The sequence below is a fragment of the Triticum dicoccoides genome, chromosome 7B (assembly GCF_002162155.2).
Source record: "Triticum dicoccoides isolate Atlit2015 ecotype Zavitan chromosome 7B, WEW_v2.0, whole genome shotgun sequence".
Lineage (NCBI taxonomy): Eukaryota > Viridiplantae > Streptophyta > Magnoliopsida > Poales > Poaceae > Triticum > Triticum dicoccoides.
The window spans coordinates 288,112,682-288,131,758 of NC_041393.1; positions in this window are offsets into that span (position 1 = coordinate 288,112,682).

Below are 19,077 nucleotides of genomic sequence, written 5' to 3' on the forward strand. Positions count from 1 at the left end.
GTCCAACCAGAGGGCGCCACGACGCGCCCCGCTCTCCCCCACTTCGCCGCGGCCCTGGGGGCCCATCGTGGGCCCGCCCGGGCCCGAGCCGCCCGTCGCCGCAGCCCGCAGGCGCCCGCGAGCGCCCGAGTCAGGGGTTCGTCCCGCGCGCCCACGATCCTCCCAGCATCGCCGATGGTCGTCGTCCGCCGCCCGCGCCTCCTCGTGACTCCCCACGCCCGTCCTCGCCGCCGTCGAACGCCACCGCGACTCCACGTCCTCGTCGGTGCCGCGCCTCCCTCTCCCTCCGTCCTTCCTCACACCTCTCCCCTCTCCCCTACAGAGCTCCTCGCCGGACGCCGCCATGGAGTCGTCGCTTTCCCTGCTACCGCCCTGCTCCTGCGACAGATCCAGCGGGATCCGGCCCCCACCGCCCGGATCCAACCATCCCCGGCGGGATCCGTCTCCCTCCTCCGCGGGAGCTTCGCCGGAGGCGCGCTAAGCCGCCGCCGCCATCCAGCTTCGTGCGGAGGAGCGCGCCCAACCGCCTCCCCTGCAGCGCCCGCGTGGGCCCCTCCTCGGCCCAGCGTGCCCCGCGGCCCAGCAGCGCCAGCCCGCCTCGCCCTCCACCTTCCTGGGCTAGGCCCATGGTGAGCCGCCCTCTATTCCCTGCCCCGCGCGTCATTTAGTTCCATAGCGCTCATGTTTTTTTTTCTGAAAATTGCTAAGTCCCTGAGAATTTTGACATTATCATGCCATGTTCATCGCATCATAACTCCCTGTGTGCTACTCCATTTCGTGCGTGTAATATGTCAAATTGTTCATCTCAACGAGTACTTCATTTCATTCCATTGTATCATGTTCTTTTGAGCTCATCTTGATGCCTGAATCATCGTTGCAAGAGTGCTATATGATGTTGTCTGTTGTCTGTTAACAGAACATGCTCATTTGTCATTTTTGCCATGTTTGATGTGTGCATTCTATGAGGTTGATGTCTACATGTGTTTTGAACTATGCCATGTCTTCTTTACAGTGGGGTATGCCATGTATTTTTGTGATCAATGTGGTGACTAGCACAAGCATGTAAACTAGCTTCGTGATGTTGCTGATTTCAGTCCCTGTTCTGCTGTTATTTTCATGCCATGTAAACATGATGCTACAGAGAGATCCATGCTTAGTTTGAGATACTTCAGTAAGGATGTTTTGAACATATGGTTATGCTCTATCCATCCCTGCGCCTGGTTGTAATTATGGAGTAGTCTAGCATGTCATTTTCATGCTCTACTTTTGCTACAAAATGTTTCCTGGCAGATTGTTTACATGTTATGCAAATTTGCCAAGGTTGTTGTAGTTGATGCTTGCATGCTATGAACTTGTTTTTGCCTTGGTTTGTTTCATAAACAGGTCTTCTTGCTGATGCTATGCTTATATTGTCATGCAATGACTTGTGGTGAGTGAATCAAGCTTGTTAAGTAGGGCACTCGCTTTTGCTGTTTTGCTAGGCTGAATCTGTTATTTCGTGATGCTAAGTAAACCTGCTTCTACAAATCATTCTATGCATAATCTGGAGATGTTCACTAAGGGTGTTTTGTTATACATGTCATGCTCTATCCATCCATGCCCCTGGTTGCAATCATAGCCTGCTGTAGATTGTTGTAATCTTGCTCCAAAGTTGCTATATAATGTTGCTGTTAGCCTGTTAACATTAAGTTCAGTTGTTGCCATGATTGCTGCTAGTGTTCCATGCACCCTATGAACTTGATCTTGCCATTCTTAGCTTCATACACATGTATTCTTACTGTTGGTTGCCTTGCCATGCCATGTATTGCTCTGTGGTGAGTGGTACAAGCTCACCAACATGCCTACTTATCGTTGTTCCTTCCATGTTGGAATCTGTCATATAACTTGCTATGTTTACATGGGTGCCATCATATTTTCTGTTCCTTTTTGGCTCATGGTCAGAAAGGGACTTTTGTTCTATGCAATTAGTAGATTCATGCCCTGCCTTTGTTTTCCATGATAAGTTCCTGTAACATGTTGTTTGATAGATCTAAACATTGCAACCTGATGTTATTTTCTGCAAAGTCTGAACTGTTATTGTTTGCAATCTTGCCATGTGTGTTTGAGCATGTTCTAGTGATTTCTGGAGATAGCTCATTGTTCATGTTTTGTTATTCTTTACCTGCACATCATGCCCATGCCTTTTGTTTTCTTGTTGAGGTCCTGTAGCATGTTGTTTTGGTGCTTGCAAGATGCCTAGTTGCTGTTTTGGTCAGATTGTTGCTATAACTTGTTTAGTGTGTGTGTTGAACCGTTGCTCCGTTTTGAGTGTGCTCTTTATGAAACTTGCTTAGAATTGCATGTAGTTTCATATTATCATGTTGCATCCTTGTTCTGAGGTGTTTTCTTGATGTCTGGGTGCATTTTGCATCAATGCCATGTTTAACTTGTTTTGCTCATATCTTCTAGGCCGTAGCTCCAAATCTAATGAACTTTATTTGTAACTTGACTAGAATCTCGTGTAGATGATATTTGTGCATATTAACTTGCTGTTTAACAACTTCAACATAAGGTTTATTCAGATCTAGACCAATTTCGAAATATGCATATGAGGACTTACCGGAATTGTTATATGTTGTTCCCGGCCTCATTTAAACTTGCCTTGATGTGTTGCTCTTGTTTGCATCATCTCTTGCCATGAGTAGCTTCATGTAGCTTTGTCATGCATCATACTTGGTTGAGCATCATGTCTTGTTCATGTGTGGTGTGTTTACTATGTTGTGTGCTTCTTCTCGATAGTTCCCGTTTCGTTGCGATCGTGAGGACTCGTTCGTCTATGCTTGGTTCGGCTTCATCCGTTCGTCTTCTTCATGGACTCGTTCTTCTTCCTTGCGGGATTTCAGGCAAGATGACTGCTACCCTGGATCTCACTACTATCATTGCTATGCTAGTTGTTTCGTTCTATCGCTATGCTGCGCTACCTATCACCTGTTCTTCAAGCCTCCCCAAATTGCCATGAACCTCTAACCTTTGACACCCTTCCTAGCAAACGGTTGCTTGGCTATGTTACCGCTTTGCTAAGCCCTCTTATAGCATTGTTAGTTGCTGGTGAAGTTGAAGATTGCTCCTTGGTGGACAGGATTATGTTTGGGATATCACAATATCTCTTATATTATTAATGCATCTATATACTTGGTAAAGGGTGGAAGACTCAGCCTTTTGCCTGGTGTTTTGTTCCACTCTTGCCGCCCTAGTTTCCGTCATACCGGTGTTATGTTCCCGGATTTTGCGTTCCTTACGTGGTTGGGTGATTTATGGGACCCCCTTGATAGTTCGCTTTGAATAAAACTCCTCCAGCAAGGCCCAACATTGGTTTTACCATTTGCCTCACCACCACCTACTTTTCCCTTGGGAGTCACCCTCTCAAGGGTCATCTTTATTTTAGCCCCCCGGGCCAATGCTTGTCTAAGTGTTGGTCCAAACCGAGCGATGTCCGGCGCCCCCTGGGCAACCAGGGTCTATGCCAACCCGACGTCTGGCTCATCCGGTGTGCCCTGAGAACGAGATATGTGCTGCTCCTATCGGGATTTGTCGACACAGCGGGAGGCTTCGCTGGTCTTGTTTTACCATTGTCGAAATGTCTTGTAAACCGGGATTTCGAGTCTGATCGGGTCTTCCTGGGAGAAGGTATATCCTTTGTTGATCGCAAGAGCTTATCATGGGCTAAGTTGGGACACCCTTGCAGGGTATAATCTTTCGAAAGACGTGCCTGCGGTTATAGGCAGATGGGAATTTGTTAATGTCCGGTTGTAGATAACTTGACACCAGATCCGAATTAAAACGCATCAACCGCGTGTGTAGCCGTGATGGTCTCTTCTCGGCGGAGTCCGGGAAGTGAACACGGTTTTGAGTTATGTTTGACGTAATCAGGAGTTCAGGATCACTTCTTGATCATTACTAGTTGACGACCGTTCCTTTTGCTCTCTTCTCGCTCTTATTTGCGTATGTTAGCCACCATATATGCTTAGTCGCTGCTGCAACCTCACCACTTTACCCCTTCCTTCCCTTTAAGCTTTGCTAGTCTTGATACCCATGGTAATGGGATTGCTGAGTCCTCGTGGCTCACAGATTACTACAACAATAGTTGTAGGTACAGGTTATGCGATGGTCATGACGTGAGCACGATGTATTTTGTTTCGGAGTTCTCCTTCTGCTTCTTCTTCGGTCAGGGGATAGGTTCCAGGTCGGCAACCTGGGCTAGCAGGGTGGATGTTGTTTGAGTTTCTGTTTGTGTTTCATCCGTAGTCGGATGATGCTCTAATGTATTGTGACGTTGTATTCGTGCGGCATTGTATGCCTCTTGTATGTATCCCCATCTATTATGTAATGTTGATGTAATGATATCCACCTTGCAAAAGCATTTCAATATGCGGGTCTATCCTTGGTGGGACCTTCGAGTTCCTTTTGGATAGGGTCGCATATTGGGCATGACAAGTTGGTATCAGAGCCTCGACCAACCCTAGGAGCCCCCTTGATTGATCGTGTAGTTTGGCCGTTGTGGAGTCTAGAAGAAAAACTGTTTTTGGAGTCTAGTTATATTGGAGAGTAGGAATTCTTTTTACTCCTCATGCTCTTCGTCGCTCTGGTAAGGAATCTTGACGTAGGTGTTTTGAATTACTCCTCTTCCCTTTCAAACTTCCTTTAGGATCACGCAGTTGGTTTTCCGATCGTTGGTTCTCTTCTCTTTTCATCCGGTGCATTTCTCGAGCCTCTTCGTCTTTGCCAAGTTCAATCCACAGTCCACTCTCAACAAAGTTATTTCTCTATCCTCAGTTGTTTTCTTTTCCCACCCGCCCACCCCTTTTCCTTCTCAGAGCCGGAGTCCGTTATTGAGTATCCATCCTACTCGTGCGAAGCCTTTGCATTCTTTCAACCGGTGTTTTCTCTTCAAGATATTCGTCGATTTCCCCTTCCAAGTTGCCTTTGTTTTCCCGCCCTCCCACCCTTTCTCTTCCCGGAGCCTGAGTCTGTTTCGAGCATCAATTTCATTCATGTGGAGTCTCTTCAGTCTTCCCTCAATCTTTTTAGCCGGTGAATTCTCGTCTTGGTGGACATTCTTCAGCTCTTTTTCTCCTTCGGTGGACTCAATTCAAGTTTTTCGGGTTGATCATATTCTTTCCCTCGGCTCATGTGTTTTCCCTGCTCGTTCGTCTCTCTCCAGTTTATCCTTCCGGAGTATTCAAGACATCTCAGGAGATTCGTCTGTGTTCCAATTTATTCGAGGTTGTCACCTCATTCAAATATTTCAGTTGTTCCGGTGTATCATCTATTTCTTCAACAATCCTTTCCAACAGTATTTTTTCTCTTCAGTGGGCCCTAACCCACAGGTCTTTTCCCAGGATCTTACCTGACTCTTCTAATTCCCCCGGAGTGATTCTCAATTCTTTTAGGTGTGACGTAAGAATGGATTTCATCAGTTACATGCCTTTTCCAAGATCGATTTCAAATCTTTTTCATTGTTGGCTCAACCTCTTTTTTTTCATTCTTCCGGAGTATCTTAGTAATTTTGGTGGTGTTTCTCGTCGTCATTTGAAGACCGAAGAAGAGTTTTCCTCTAAATCTTGCCCATTCTCCCGAAGATTCATGGTTCTATCTTCTTGTTAGCCTCTCGAATTATTTCATTTGTCAGATATTCTTTTCTTACCCATCTGGGGTATTTCAGGAGTTGATTTCTTTTTCGTTTCACCAGAGGCCATCATTTCAGCTACCGTTATCCAATTATCCCGGTGCTTCATTCAAGTATTCTTTATCAGTTCATGATCTCTTTATCATTTTGCATCTAAATCCCCTCTTGCTTATTGGTTATTCTAATTCTTCCTGGTGTTTCATTCTCTTTCATCAGTCATTCCGAATTCTTACGGTGGTTCATTCAGATTCTTTTTCCTTTGTTATCATATCAATCCATTCCTTCTTTCAATCCTACCAGTGGTTCATGAAGACCTTCTCAAGTTTGCGATATGTCACTTCTCAATCCTTTTTCAAGAAGAATAAGTAGTATGTAAAATCCATTGCTTGTCATCAATTTAATTTGATGAAGGTTAAGCATACAATAAATCTTATTCTTATTTCATCCAAGTGAGTAATCCTTTCCTTTGGAGTTTGTTCTTCATGAATAAATTCTAGTTCCAAGTGTTCTCATCTTTTCTTTTCCGGAGTTTAAATTTCCTCAGCCATTTCGTCGGAACCTCCATCTAAATCATCATAAGGCTCATCTTATTCTTTTACTTCATTCTATTTCATCATCCTTTCATTACCAGAGTTTTTCATGGTGGTTCTTCATGATTTAGTTCATTCTTCAAGTCTTCATCAAGATTCTTGTTGGTGGAGTTCAAATATCTGTTCTTCTCGCGTCTCGAAGTGCAATTAATTCTCCATATTCCTTTGAAGTGGAGTTTTGCATTTATTCGTTCTTCTCAGTTATCCAATCATTTCCGTTTGTGGTCGGAGATCACCTCATAATTTTGAGATGTTATCTATAAGTCCACAAAAAGCTTATTCTTTTCGTTGTTGATGTTCTCAACAACTCCGTTTAAACCTTCCTTCGAAAGATGCTTTCAATTTGAATTGTGGCACAAGTTGTCATTTTCTTCTATGTTTTTTCATTCAACTCTTTCAATTCTTTCCGGAGGTTTTGTGTCATCTATTCATCAAGTGTCATCCCATCTTGTGAAGTTCATGTTCTAATCCTTCCATTTTCAGCCGGAGTGCTGCCGAAATCCTTTCAGTCTTATTCGTTTCTTATCTCGTTCTAACCGGAGTGGTTTCATAGCCTATCTAATTCCGTGAGCTTTTGATTCTCGTCATTCTCGTCTTTTTTCTTTCTTCTTCTCAAGTGCTCTCGATTCTTTGCTTCTTCTCTTGAGTTCTTGCTTCACATCTTCCTCTTTCTCTTCCGTCTCGGTTCTAAGATCTCGGGACGAGATCTCTTGTTAGTGGAGGAGTGTTGTAACGCCCCGGATTCGATGCGCTAGGTGTCTGCCAGTCATTCGCCGTCGTTGCCATGTCATTTGCTTGCGTGTTGCATTTTGCCTTGTCATCATCTGCATTTCATCTGCATGTTTTTCAAAACTTGCATCCGTTCGGGTTCACCCGGTTCTCTCCGTTGTCCGTTCTGAGCACAGACACACTCACATGCGCCCGCGGCACCTCCAAAATATTATTTTATAAGCGGCATAAAAATGTTCTCGGAATGGGGTGAGAGTTGGCGTGCGGTCTTATTATAGTGTAGACAGGCCGCCTGCCAAATTTCGTCGCATTCGGAGTTCGTTTGACTGCCCAACCGTTAAATATATAACCGCGATATAGCCGGTGTATTCGTCGGATGTTTTGGTCTCCGAAAACCGTGCCGGGCTGCATTTCCCCCCTCTCCTTGCAGCCCAACTCTTCTACACAGCCCACCTAACCCACTACCTACTCCCCTCCACTCCGAACCGTCCGATGGCGATCGAACGGCTTCGAGACAGGGAAAAACCCCCAACCCTACCCCCTTCCTTATTTAAACTCCTTCCCTTGCCAAATTTTGGCCTTCTTCCACCTTCCTCCTCATTTTCCGTGCAGCCCCAGCCTCCACCCGCCACTTGTCGCCGCCAGATCCACTCCGCTGCTGCCACTTGGCCTTCTCCCGCGCCGCCACCTCGCCGTCGCCACATGACGCCACCCTAGTGGGCAACACCGCCGCCCCGTCCAACCAGAGGGCGCCACGACGCGCCCCGCTCTCCCCCACTTCGCCGCGGCCCTGGAGGCCCATCGTGGGCCCGCCCGGGCCCGAGCCGCCCGTCGCCGCAGCCCGCAGGCGCCCGCGAGCGCCCGAGCCAGGGGTTCGTCCTGCGCGCCCAAGATCCTCCCAGCGTCGCCGATGGTCGTCGTCCGCCGCCCACGCCTCCCCGTGACTCCCCACGCCCATCCTCGCCGCCGTCGAATTCCACCGCCGCTCCAGGTCCTCGCCGGCGCTGCGCCACCCTCTCCCTCCGTCCTTCCTCACACCTCTCCCCTCTCCCCTGCAGAGCTCCTCGCGGGACGCCGCCATGGAGTCGTCGCATTCCCTGCTGTCGCCCTGCTCCTGCGACAGATCCAGCGGGATCCGGCCCCCACCGCCCGGATCCAACCATCCCTGGCGGGATCCGTCTCCCTCCTCCGCAGGAGCTTCGCCGGAGGCGCGCTAAGACGCCACCTCCTTCCTGCTTCGTGCGGAGGAGGGCGCCCAACCGCCTCCCCTGCAGCGCCCGCGTGGGCCCCTCCTCGGCCCAGCGTGCCCCGCGGCCTAGCAGCGCCAGCCCGCCTCGCCCTCCACCTTCCTGGGCTAGGCCCGTGGTGAGCCGCCCTCTATTCCCTGCCCCGAGCGTCATTTAGTTCCATAGCGCTCATGTTTTTTTTTCTGAAAACTGCTAAGGCCCTGAGAATTTTGACATTATCATGCCATGTTCATCGCATCATTACTCCCTGTGTGCTGCTCCATTTTGTCCATGTAATATGTCACATCGTTCGTCTCAAGGAGTACTTCATTTCATTCCATTGCATCATGTTCTTTTGAGCTCATCTTGATGCCTGAATCATCGTTGCAAGAGTGCTATATGATGTTGTCTGCTGTCTGTTAACAGAACATGCTCATTTGTCATTTTTGCCATGTTTGATGTGTGCATCCTATGAGGTTGATGTCTACATGTGTTTTGAACTATGCCATGTCTTCTTTACAGTGGGGTGTGCCATGTATTTTTGTGATCAATGTGGTGAGTAGCACAAGTATGTAAACTAGGCTTCATGATGTTGCTGATTTCAGTCCCTGTTCTGCTGTTATTTTCATGCCATGTAAACATGATGCTACAGAGAGATCCATGCTTATTTTGAGATACTTCAGTAAGGATGTTTTGAACATATGGTTATGCTATATCCATCCCTGGCCCTGGTTGCAATTATGGAGTAGTCTAGCATGTCATTTTCGTGCTCTACTTTTGCTACAAAATGTTTCCTGGCAGATTGTTTACATGTTATGCAAATTTGCCAATGTTGTTGTAGTTGATCCTTGCATGCTATGAACTTGTTCTTGCCTTGGTTTGTTTCATAAACATGCCTTCTTGCTGATGCTATGCTTATCTTGTCATGCAATGACTTGTGGTGAGTGAATCAAGCTTGTTAAGTAGTGTACTCGCTGTTGCTGTTTTGCTAGGCTGAATCTGTTATTTCGTGATGCTATGTAAACCTGCTTCTACAAATCATTTTATGCATAATCTGGAGATGTTCACTAAGGGTATTTTGTTATACATGTCATGGTCTATCCGTCGATGCCCCTGGTTGCAATTATAGCCTGTTGTAGCTTGTTGTAATCTTGCTCCAAAGTTGCTATATAATGTTGATGTCAGCCTGTTAACATTAAGTTCAGTTGTTGCCATGATTGTTGCTAGTGTTCCATGCACCCTATGAACTTGCTCTTGCCTTGCTTAGCTTCATAAACATGTCTTCTTACTGTTGGTTGCCTTGCCATGCCATGTATTGCTCTGTGGTGAGTGGTACAAGCTCACCAACATGCCTACTTATCGTTGTTCCTGCCATGTTGGAATCTGTCATATAACTTGCTATGTTTACATGGGTGCCATCATATTTTCTGTTCCTTTTTGGCTCATGGTCAGTAAGGGACTTTTGTTCTATGCGATTAGTAAATTCATGCCATTCCTTTGTTTGCCATGATAAGTTCCTGTAACATGTTGTTTGATAGCTCTAAACATTGCAACCTGATGTTATTTTCTGCAAAGTCTGAACTGTTATTGTTTGCAAACTTGCCATGTGTGTTTGAGCATGTTCTAGTGATTTCTGGAGATAGCTCAGTGTTCATGTTTTGTTATGCTTTACCTGTACATCATGCCCATGCCTTTTGTTTTCTTGTTGAGGTCCTGTAGCATGTTGTTTTGGTGCTTGCAAGATGCCTAGTTGCTGTTTTGGACAGATTGTTGCTATAACTTGTATAGTGTGTGTGTTGAACCGTTGCTCCGTTTTGAGTGTGCTCTTTATGAAACTTGCTTAGAATTGCATGTAGTTTCATATTATCATGTTGCATCCTTGTTCTGAGGTGTTTGCTTGATGTTTGGGTGCATTTTGCATCAATGGCATGTTTAACTTGTTTTGCTCATATCTTCTAGGCCGTAGCTCCAAATCTAATGAACTTTATATGTAACTTGACTAGAATCTCGTGTAGATGATATTTGTGCATATTAACTTGCTGTTTAACAACTTGAACATAAGGTTTATTCAGATCTGGACCAATTTCGAAATATGCATATGAGGACTTACCGGAATTGTTATATGTTGTTCTCGGCCTCATTTAAACTTGCCTTGATGTGTTGCTCTTGTTTGCATCATCTCTTGCCATGAGTAGCTTCATGTAGCTTTGTCATGCATCATCCTTGGTTGAGCATCATGTCTTGTTCATGTGTGGTGTGTTTACTATGTTGTGTGCTTCTTCTCGATAGTTCCCGTTTCGTTGCGATCGTGAGGACTCGTACGTCTACGCTTGGTTCGGCTTCATCTGTTCGTCTTCTTCATGGACTCGTTCTTCTTCCTTGCAGGATTTCAGGCAAGATGACCGCTACCCTGGATCTCACTACTATCATTGCTATGCTAGTTGTTTCGTTCTATCGCTATGCTGTGCTACCTATCACCTGTTCTTTAAGCCTCCCCAAATTGCCATGAACCTCTAACCTTTGACACCCTTCCTAGAAAATCGTTGCTTGGCTATGTTACCGCTTTGCTCAGCCCTCTTATAGCGTTGTTAGTTGTAGGTGAAGTTGAAGATTGCTCCTTGGTGGACAGGATTATGTTTGGGATATCACAATATCTCTTATATTATTAATGCATCTACATACTTTGTAAAGGGTGGAAGACTCGGCCTTTTGCCTGGTGTTTTGTTCCACTCTTGCCGCCCTAGTTTCCGTCATACCGGTGTTATGTTCCCGGATTTTGCGTTCCTTACGCGGTTTGGTGATTTATGGGATCCCCTTGACAGTTCGCTTTGAATAAAACTCCTCCAGCAAGGCCCAACATTGGTTTTACCATTTGCCTCACCACCACCTACTTTTCCCTTGGGAGTCACGCTCTCGAGGGTCATCCTTATTTTAGCCCCCCGGGCCAATGCTTGTCTAAGTGTTGGTCCAAACCGAGCGATGTCCGGTGCCCCCTGGGCAACCAGGGTCTATGCCAACCCGACGTCTGGCTCATCCGGTGTGCCCTGAGAACGAGATATGTGCAGCTCCTATCGGGATTTGTCGGCACAACGGGAGGCTTTGCTGGTCTTGTTTTACCATTGTCGAAATGTCTTGTAAACCAGGATTCCGAGTCTGATCGGGTCTTCCTGGGAGAAGGTATATCCTTCGTTGATCACGAGAGCTTATCATGGGCTAAGTTGGGACACCCCTGCAGGGTATAATCTTTCGAAAGCCGTGCCTGCGGTTATAGGCAGATGGGAATTTGTTAATGTCCGGTTGTAGATAACTTGACACCAGATCCGAATTAAAACGCATCAACCGCGTGTGTAGCCGTGATGGTCTCTTCTCGGCGGAGTCCGGGAAGTGAACACGGTTTTGAGTTATGTTTGACGTAAGCAGGAGTTCAGGATCACTTCTTGATCATTACTAGTTGACGACCGTTCCTTTTGCTCTCTTCTCGTCTTATTTGCGTATGTTAGCCACCATATATGCTTAGTCGCTGCTGCAACCTCACCACTTTACCCCTTCCTTCCCTTTAAGCTTTGCTAGTCTTGATACCGATGGTAATGGGATTGCTGAGTCCTCGTGGCTCACAGATTACTACAACAACATTTGCAGGTACAGGTTATGCGATGGTCATGACGTGAGCGCGATGTTTTTTTTGGAGTTCTCCTTCTGCTTCTTCTTCGGTCAGGGGATAGGTTCCAGGTCGGCAGCCTGGGCTAGCAGTGTGGATGTCGTTTGAGTTTCTGTTTGTGTTTCATCCGTAGTCGGATGATGCTCTAATGTATTGTGATGTTGTATTCGCGTGGCATTGTATGCCTCTTGTATGTATCCCCATCTATTACGTAATGTTGATGTAATGATATCCACCTTGCAAAAGCGTTTCAATATGCGGGTCTATCCTTGGTGGGACCTTCGAGTTCCTTTTGGATAGGGTTGCATATTGGGCGTGACAACATCTCATCAAAATATCGAACGAATACCAAATTCACATGACTACTAATAGCAAGACTTCACCCATGTCCTCAGGAACAAACGTAACTACTCACAAAGCATATTCATGTTCATAATCAGAGGAGTAATAATATGCATAAAGGATCTGAACATATGATCTTCCACCGAGTAAACCAATTAATATCAACTACAAGGAGTAATCAACACTACTAGCAACTCACAGGTACCAATTTGTGGTTTTGATACAAGATTGGATACAAGAGATGAACTAGGGTTTTGAGAGGAGATGGTGCTAGTGAAGATGTTGATGGAGATTGACCCTCTACCGATGGGAGAATCGTTGGTAATGACGTTGGTGATGATTTGCCCCTCTCGGAGGAAAGTGTCCCCGGTAGAACAGCTCCGCCAGAGCCCTAGATTGATTCCGCCAAGGTTCCGCCTTGTGGCGGTGGAGTTTCGTCCTGTAAGCTTGCCCACGATTTTTTCAGGGAAAGAGTGATGATATAGCAGAAGATGGATGCCGGAGGCCCACCAGGGGGCCTAGGAGATAGGGGGCTGCGCCCTACAAGGGGGGCGCTCCCCCTGTCTCCTAGACAGGGTGTGGGCCCCCTGGCCTGTTTCTTTCGCTCATAAATTCTTAATAAATCCAAAAAGTTGTTTCGTGGAGTTTTAGGACTTTTGGAGTTGTGCAGAATAGGTTTCCAACGTTTGCTCCTTTTCCAGCCAGAATTCCAGCTGTCGGCATTCCCCCTCTTCATGGTAAACCTTGTAAAATAAGAGAGAATAGCCATAAGTATTGAGATATAATGTGTAATAACAGCCCATAATGCAATAAATATTGATATAAAAGCATGATGCAAAATGGACGTATCAGCCGGCGCTAGCCAAGTTCATGGCGGCTTCGCACTACACCTACAACATGCTGAAGATGTCTGGGCTGATGAACATCATCACCGTCCCCTCCGACAAGAAAGATGCGCTAATCTGTGCCGACCAGATCTATCAGGAAGCAGTTGCAGCAGCTGCCGCTAAGGCGCCTGCTCCTGCCGATGGAGCCCCGGGAGAGAAGAGGTCCGACGAGACCCCTCGCACCCACTCCGGCAAGCGCACCTCTTCGGGGTGTTGTGCTTCCATTGAGAATGTGCCAGAGAGCTCCAACGGCAATTGCAAGAAGTCCAGGGCTACACGACCGGAGACCAAGAAGGTGCCCGTCAAGGAGGATGGTACGGGAGGAGCTTTTACCATAAGCTCCGCCCTCGATGGCAAATAAGAAAGCGAGCTCGTCACCTTCCTGCGAGCGAATGTCGATGTGTTTGCATGGCAAGCCTCCGACATCCCCGGCGTTCCCAGGGAGGTGATTGAGCACCACCTTGTTGTCTGTCCTCATGCGCGGCCCGTCAAGCAAAAGGTCAGGAAGCAAGCTCTGGAGAGGTAAGATTTCATCACGGAGGAAATCAGAAACCTAGAGGCGGCAGGCTTGGTGAGGGGAGTACTCCATCCGACGTGGTTGGCCAATCCGGTAGTGGCGCGCAAAGCAAATGGGAAATGGAGGCTGTGTATTGACTACACAGACATCAATAAGACCTGTCCAAAGGACCCTTTCCCATTGCCGCGCATCGACCAAATTGTTGACTCCTCGACTGGGTGTGACCTCTTATCGTTCCTCGACGCCTACTCGGGATACCACCAGATCTTCATGACGAAGGAAGACGAGGAAAAGACGGCATTCATCACCCCGTGTGGTACGTACTGCTTTTTTACGGATGCCTTTCGGGTTGAAAAGTGCTGGCTCAACCTTTGCAAGAGCAGTCCAAATTGGTTTTGAGCCCCAGCTACATAGAAATATGGAAGCTTATATGGATGACATAGTAGTCAAAACCAAGGACAAAGCAACTCTTGTGCAAGATTTGGAGGAAACATTTGGGAACCTGCGCAAGATCAACCTCAAATTGAACCCTAAGAAGTGTGTCTTCGGTGTCCCGTCCGGCAAGCTTCTCGGGTTCTTTGTGTTCCAGCGCGGGATTGAAGCAAACCCAGATAAGATCAAGGCTGTCGAGCAGATTGAGGCTCCCAAGCGGACCAAGGACATGCGTCAGCTCACTAGCTGCATTGCTGCCATGAGCCGGTTCATCTCCAAGTCTGCGGAGCATGCCCTTCCTTTCTTCAAGATCTTGAAGAAAGCAGGGCCAGTGGAGTGTACCCCAGAAGCCGAGGTAGTGCTGCAGGATTTGAAGAGATACCTCTCCTCTACCCCGGTGCTGGTTGCGCCCAAACCACAAGAACCGTTGCTGCTCTATCTAGAGGCAACGAATCAGGTGGTTAGCGCCGCACTAGTGGCGCAGAGAGAGGCCGACGAAAAGGCAGCAACAGCAGCAGAGCCAACAGATGGCAGGCCGAAACCCTCTCCGGCAGGGCTCAATCCTGGCAAGATCGAGTCCCCGACAGGGGCTGACGGCAGCGCGGTAGGAGCCACACAACCGGGTGAAGAGGCGAAGAAGAAGAAAATGGTGCAGCACCCAGGTGTGCAAATGCTGCTCTTCGGCCACCTCATGGCCTCGAGGAAGCTGCGCCACTACTTCCAAGCGCACGATATCATGGTGGTCACCCGCCTCCCATTGCAACAGATACTACACAACCCAGATGCAACGGGGAGGATCGTGGAATGGGCCCTAGAGCTGTCAAGTTTCGGTTTGAAGTTCGCAAGTACCTCGACGATTCAGAGCAGAGTCTTGGCGGAGTTTGTTGCGGAATGGACCTCGACATCCGACAAAGAGGTACATGAGACCACTCTCCCCCGCAAGGAAACAAGCTGCAACTGGATCATGTACTTTGATGGTGCCTTCTCGCTGCAAGGCACCGGGGCTGGTGTGCTGCTTGTCGCACCCACCAGAGAGCACCTCAAGTATGTCATCCAGATGCACTTCCCCCGGGAGATGTCAACCAACAACACCGCCGAGTGCGGGGGTTTGCTTGCCGATCTCAGGATTGCGGCAGACCTCGGAGTTAAGAAGCTCATCGTCAGGGGCGACTCACACCTCGTCGTCAGGCAGATCAACAAATATTATCAAAGCCTGTTGATGCAAGCTTACGTAGATGAGGTGAGGAAACTGGAGGAGCGCTTTGATGGTATACAAGTAGAGCATGTCCCTCGGGCGGAGAACGACGTCGCCGATTACCTGTCAAAACGCCGCCCTCAAGCTACCTATGGAGCCAGGTACTTTTGTGCTTCAGTTGACCCAACCATCCGTTGAGCCGCCGACCGGGCAGAGCAAGCGGACGAAGCTAGGCCCCGGCAAGTACTTCCCCACCGAGCTCCCCGGAGCCGCCAGCGAAGATGCTGCCGTGGATGCCGATCCTGCCGCAGGGCAACCGACTTCGGCGGGACCTCAGGTCATGGCGGTGGAGGCGGCCGCTCCCATGATAGAAGAGATGGCTTTGTTCCTTGCCATCGAGCCACAGGCTTCAACATGGGCACAGCACACCGTCCGATTCCTTCAAAAAGGAGAGCTTCCTGAGGAGCAGGAAGAGGCAGAAAGAGTAGCCCGCCAGTCTTCTCTGTACCAGTTCGTTGATAATGTATTGTACAGAAGGAGACCGAATGGGGTGAAATTAATGTGCATCTCCCGGGAGGAAGGACTAAAGTTGTTGGTAGAGATACATGGAGGCATATGTGGCTCCCACATAGGGTCGAGGGCCCTTGCCAGCAAGGCTTTCTGGCAAGGTTTCTTCTGGCCCACCGCCCTCCAGGATGCGATGGTGCTAGTAACCGAATGTGAAGCGTGCCAGTTCCATTCAAAGAAGCTCCATCAACTGGCTCAAGCCCTTCAAACTATCCCTCTCTCCTGGCCCTTCTCGGTCTGGGGGCTCGACATACTGGGCCCTTTCCCCCGCGCTGTCGAGGGCTTTGAGTACTTGTACGTCACAATTGACAAGTTCACAAAGTGGCCAGAGGTGGAAGCAGTGAGGAAGGTGACGGTGCAGTCAGCCATCAAGTTGTTCAAGTGGCTAGTGTGCCATTTTGGGGTGCCCAACAGGATCATCACCGACAACGGCACGCAGTTCACAAGCCATGCCTTCATGCAATACATTGAAGATCTCAGCAGTAGGGTCTGTTTTGCTTCCGTGGCACACCCACGGAGCAACGGCCAAGCAGAGAGAGCAAATGCTGAAGTCCTGCGAGGCTTAAGGATGAAGACTTTTGACAGGCTGCGCAAGAGTGGAAGGCGCTGGATTGATGAGTTGCCGGCGGTTCTTTGGTCGATCAGAACGACACCAAATCGAGCCACCGGCTAGACACCCTTTGGCCTGGTTTACGGGGCAGAAGCAGTTCTCCCCACAAAACTCATATACGGGTCACCTCGAGTGCTCGCTTATGATGAGCTTGAGCAAGAGCAATTGCGGCCAGATGACGCGACGCTCCTTGAGGAAGATCGTCTCCGGGCGGCTGTGAGAGCAGCACGCTACCAGCAAGCCTTGCGCCGCTACTATAGCCGCAAGATTCATGCCTGGAGCTTTGAGGAAGGCGACCTTGTTCTTCGGCACGTTCAGTCGGCCAAGAATTCCAACAAGTTGACACCGAAGTGGGAAGGCCCTTATCAGGTAACACGAGTCACCAGGCCCGGCGCAGTCCAGCTGGAGACTGAAGATGTCGTTCAAGTGAGCAATTCCTGGAACATCGAGCATCTCCGCAAGTTTTACCCGCAAGGTACAGCTGCCGGGCCTCCCGCCAGGCCACTCTTTTGTACAAGCCTTGCCGGCAAGGCATGTAACCCTTTGTGCAAAGCAAGGCGCAGACCTTGAGCATAAATAAATGAAGCGCTGGTGCCTTAAGTTATAGCAAGCATGCTAGATTGAGTCCCTTCCTTGGTTAGGGTTGATAGTGCTTAGCGGCGGCTAACCCCTAGGTTAGAGGTCGAATGCGCGTCTCTCTGTTCCTCTCTGTCTTCTTTGGTTCGTAGGGCACGCAAGTATTCTTGCCGAGATGTTTTGGAAGAAAGGGAACGGACCGACGCCCGGACCCCGGCAAGCCAGAGTTGCTGGGGGCTGCAAGAACAAGGGTCCCTTCGCGGCAAGCCAAGGTCACCAGGGGCTCCAGATCCAGATAAGTCCTTTATCCTCCGTCATTCATTTCGTGATGGACTGGGATATGTGAAACCCCGTTCTATATCTAAGCTGCCATGCTCCCCCTTTTCGGTACCCAGGGATTATCCCCTGGGTCCGAATTTGGTCATAGCCGCGGCAGCAAAGAAGGAGAACAGGGAGCCTAAGCCCACCTCATCCATGCCTCCGCCGAAAGCGTGAGAAAGGTTGAGCAAGGTGGGGAGACGACAAGGCCTGTTGCCGGGCGAAAAAGCGTTTGTCTTAAAGATAACGAGGATTCACTCCTTGTCATGGATTCCTCCCGCGAACGAAAATCCCGGCAAACATCCCTTTTTCATTAAAAAACATCTCGTACAGGTACAATTCATACGAAATGAAAAACATGAACAATGGGATTACAAGTTCTAAAGCTAACAAAGGCCCGAAGGCTTACAAGACTACAAAGATATAAGGTGCCCGTAATCCCTTTCTTGTCCCTCTCCTCAGGAAATGGAACAAGAAAGCAGAAGGGAAAAGGGGCACCTAGGCGAGCTACGAGTGGCAGAAGACACCAAGAGAACATCTCGGTGGCCATCCAAGGGCTGGATGGTGATGGCGGCGCCGGAGGCAGAGCTCGAAGATGAGGCGGCAGGATGCCAACACGTGACGAAGGCGTCGGTGCCCGTGTACTCCGACTTGACGGCCTTGCCGCTCGTCCTCTTCCTCTTCCGCAGCCTCCCTACGCCAGCCGCCCAAGGAGACGACCCCGAGAAGCTCGAGGAGCCGGCGACACGGATGATGGGGTCGCCGGTGCCGCTCAGAGCGGTGCCCGACACCTAGTCGGACCCGTCATCCTGCCGCCCGCTGCCCTTGTCGTTGCTGCCGTTGTCTTCCTCGCCACTCTTGCTTGAGGAGGAATCTTCATCGTCGGAGGAGCTCTCCACGCAACACCTCATGCGGGTCCCGAAGTGCCCTAAGATCTTGAGGGAAAGGAGGCCACCCTCCATTAGTTTGAAATGGAGAGCGAGCCCATTCGTCAAGCTGTGGAGGCGAGCGAAGGTCTTCCACCCTCGGTGAAGATACATGACGTGAGGGGCGAGGAACTCGACGTCGACCCATGTGCCACTGTTCCCACAACCCCTCATGTGCAGCCGCAGCGCCTGCGGCGGATCCAGCTCCATCTCTCGTGCAAATGGGGTCGGAAGGCGAAGGTGACAGTGCGGTGGATGGCGCAGCCTGACGAAGAATTCGCAGGGGTTGTCCCCAGCGTGGCCCTCCATTGGAGGAGGGGCTGCTGGAGGAGGCGAGGCGGATCTGCCGCCCCGTCCTCCTCTCCCTTGGGCACCATGACGGCCTAGACCTCGCCCCCTCCCTCTACCTCTAGTGGCCGGCTCCACCGCTGCGAGCCCCTGGGGAGGAGCGATGCGCTGTCTGGCCAAGACCCTCACCGCCACCGATGGTGCGTTGCCACGCCCCCTTGCCATGGCAGAAGAAGAAGGGAAGCAAGAATGGGGAGAGCCAGATGATGAAGAGTGGAGAGGCACCGTTCCTCCCCCCTCTTTGTAAAGGGGCGGGGGTGAGGCCCGGACGCCCACCCTCGGCCAATCTGGCTCGTTGACGTGACAGCGAGCGGTGCCGTCGACCGCCCTCCCCAGTCCATTGAAGGCGCGTGTGACTCCCCACGTCCCGCGCGGCTGCCATTCGCTCTACATTATGCATGCAGCGAACATGGCGCGAGGGGCAGGCGCAGGGGGACGCGTGGAACGACGGTTCCCAAGCGAAGGAAGTAAATGGGAGGCGGCCCTGCGGT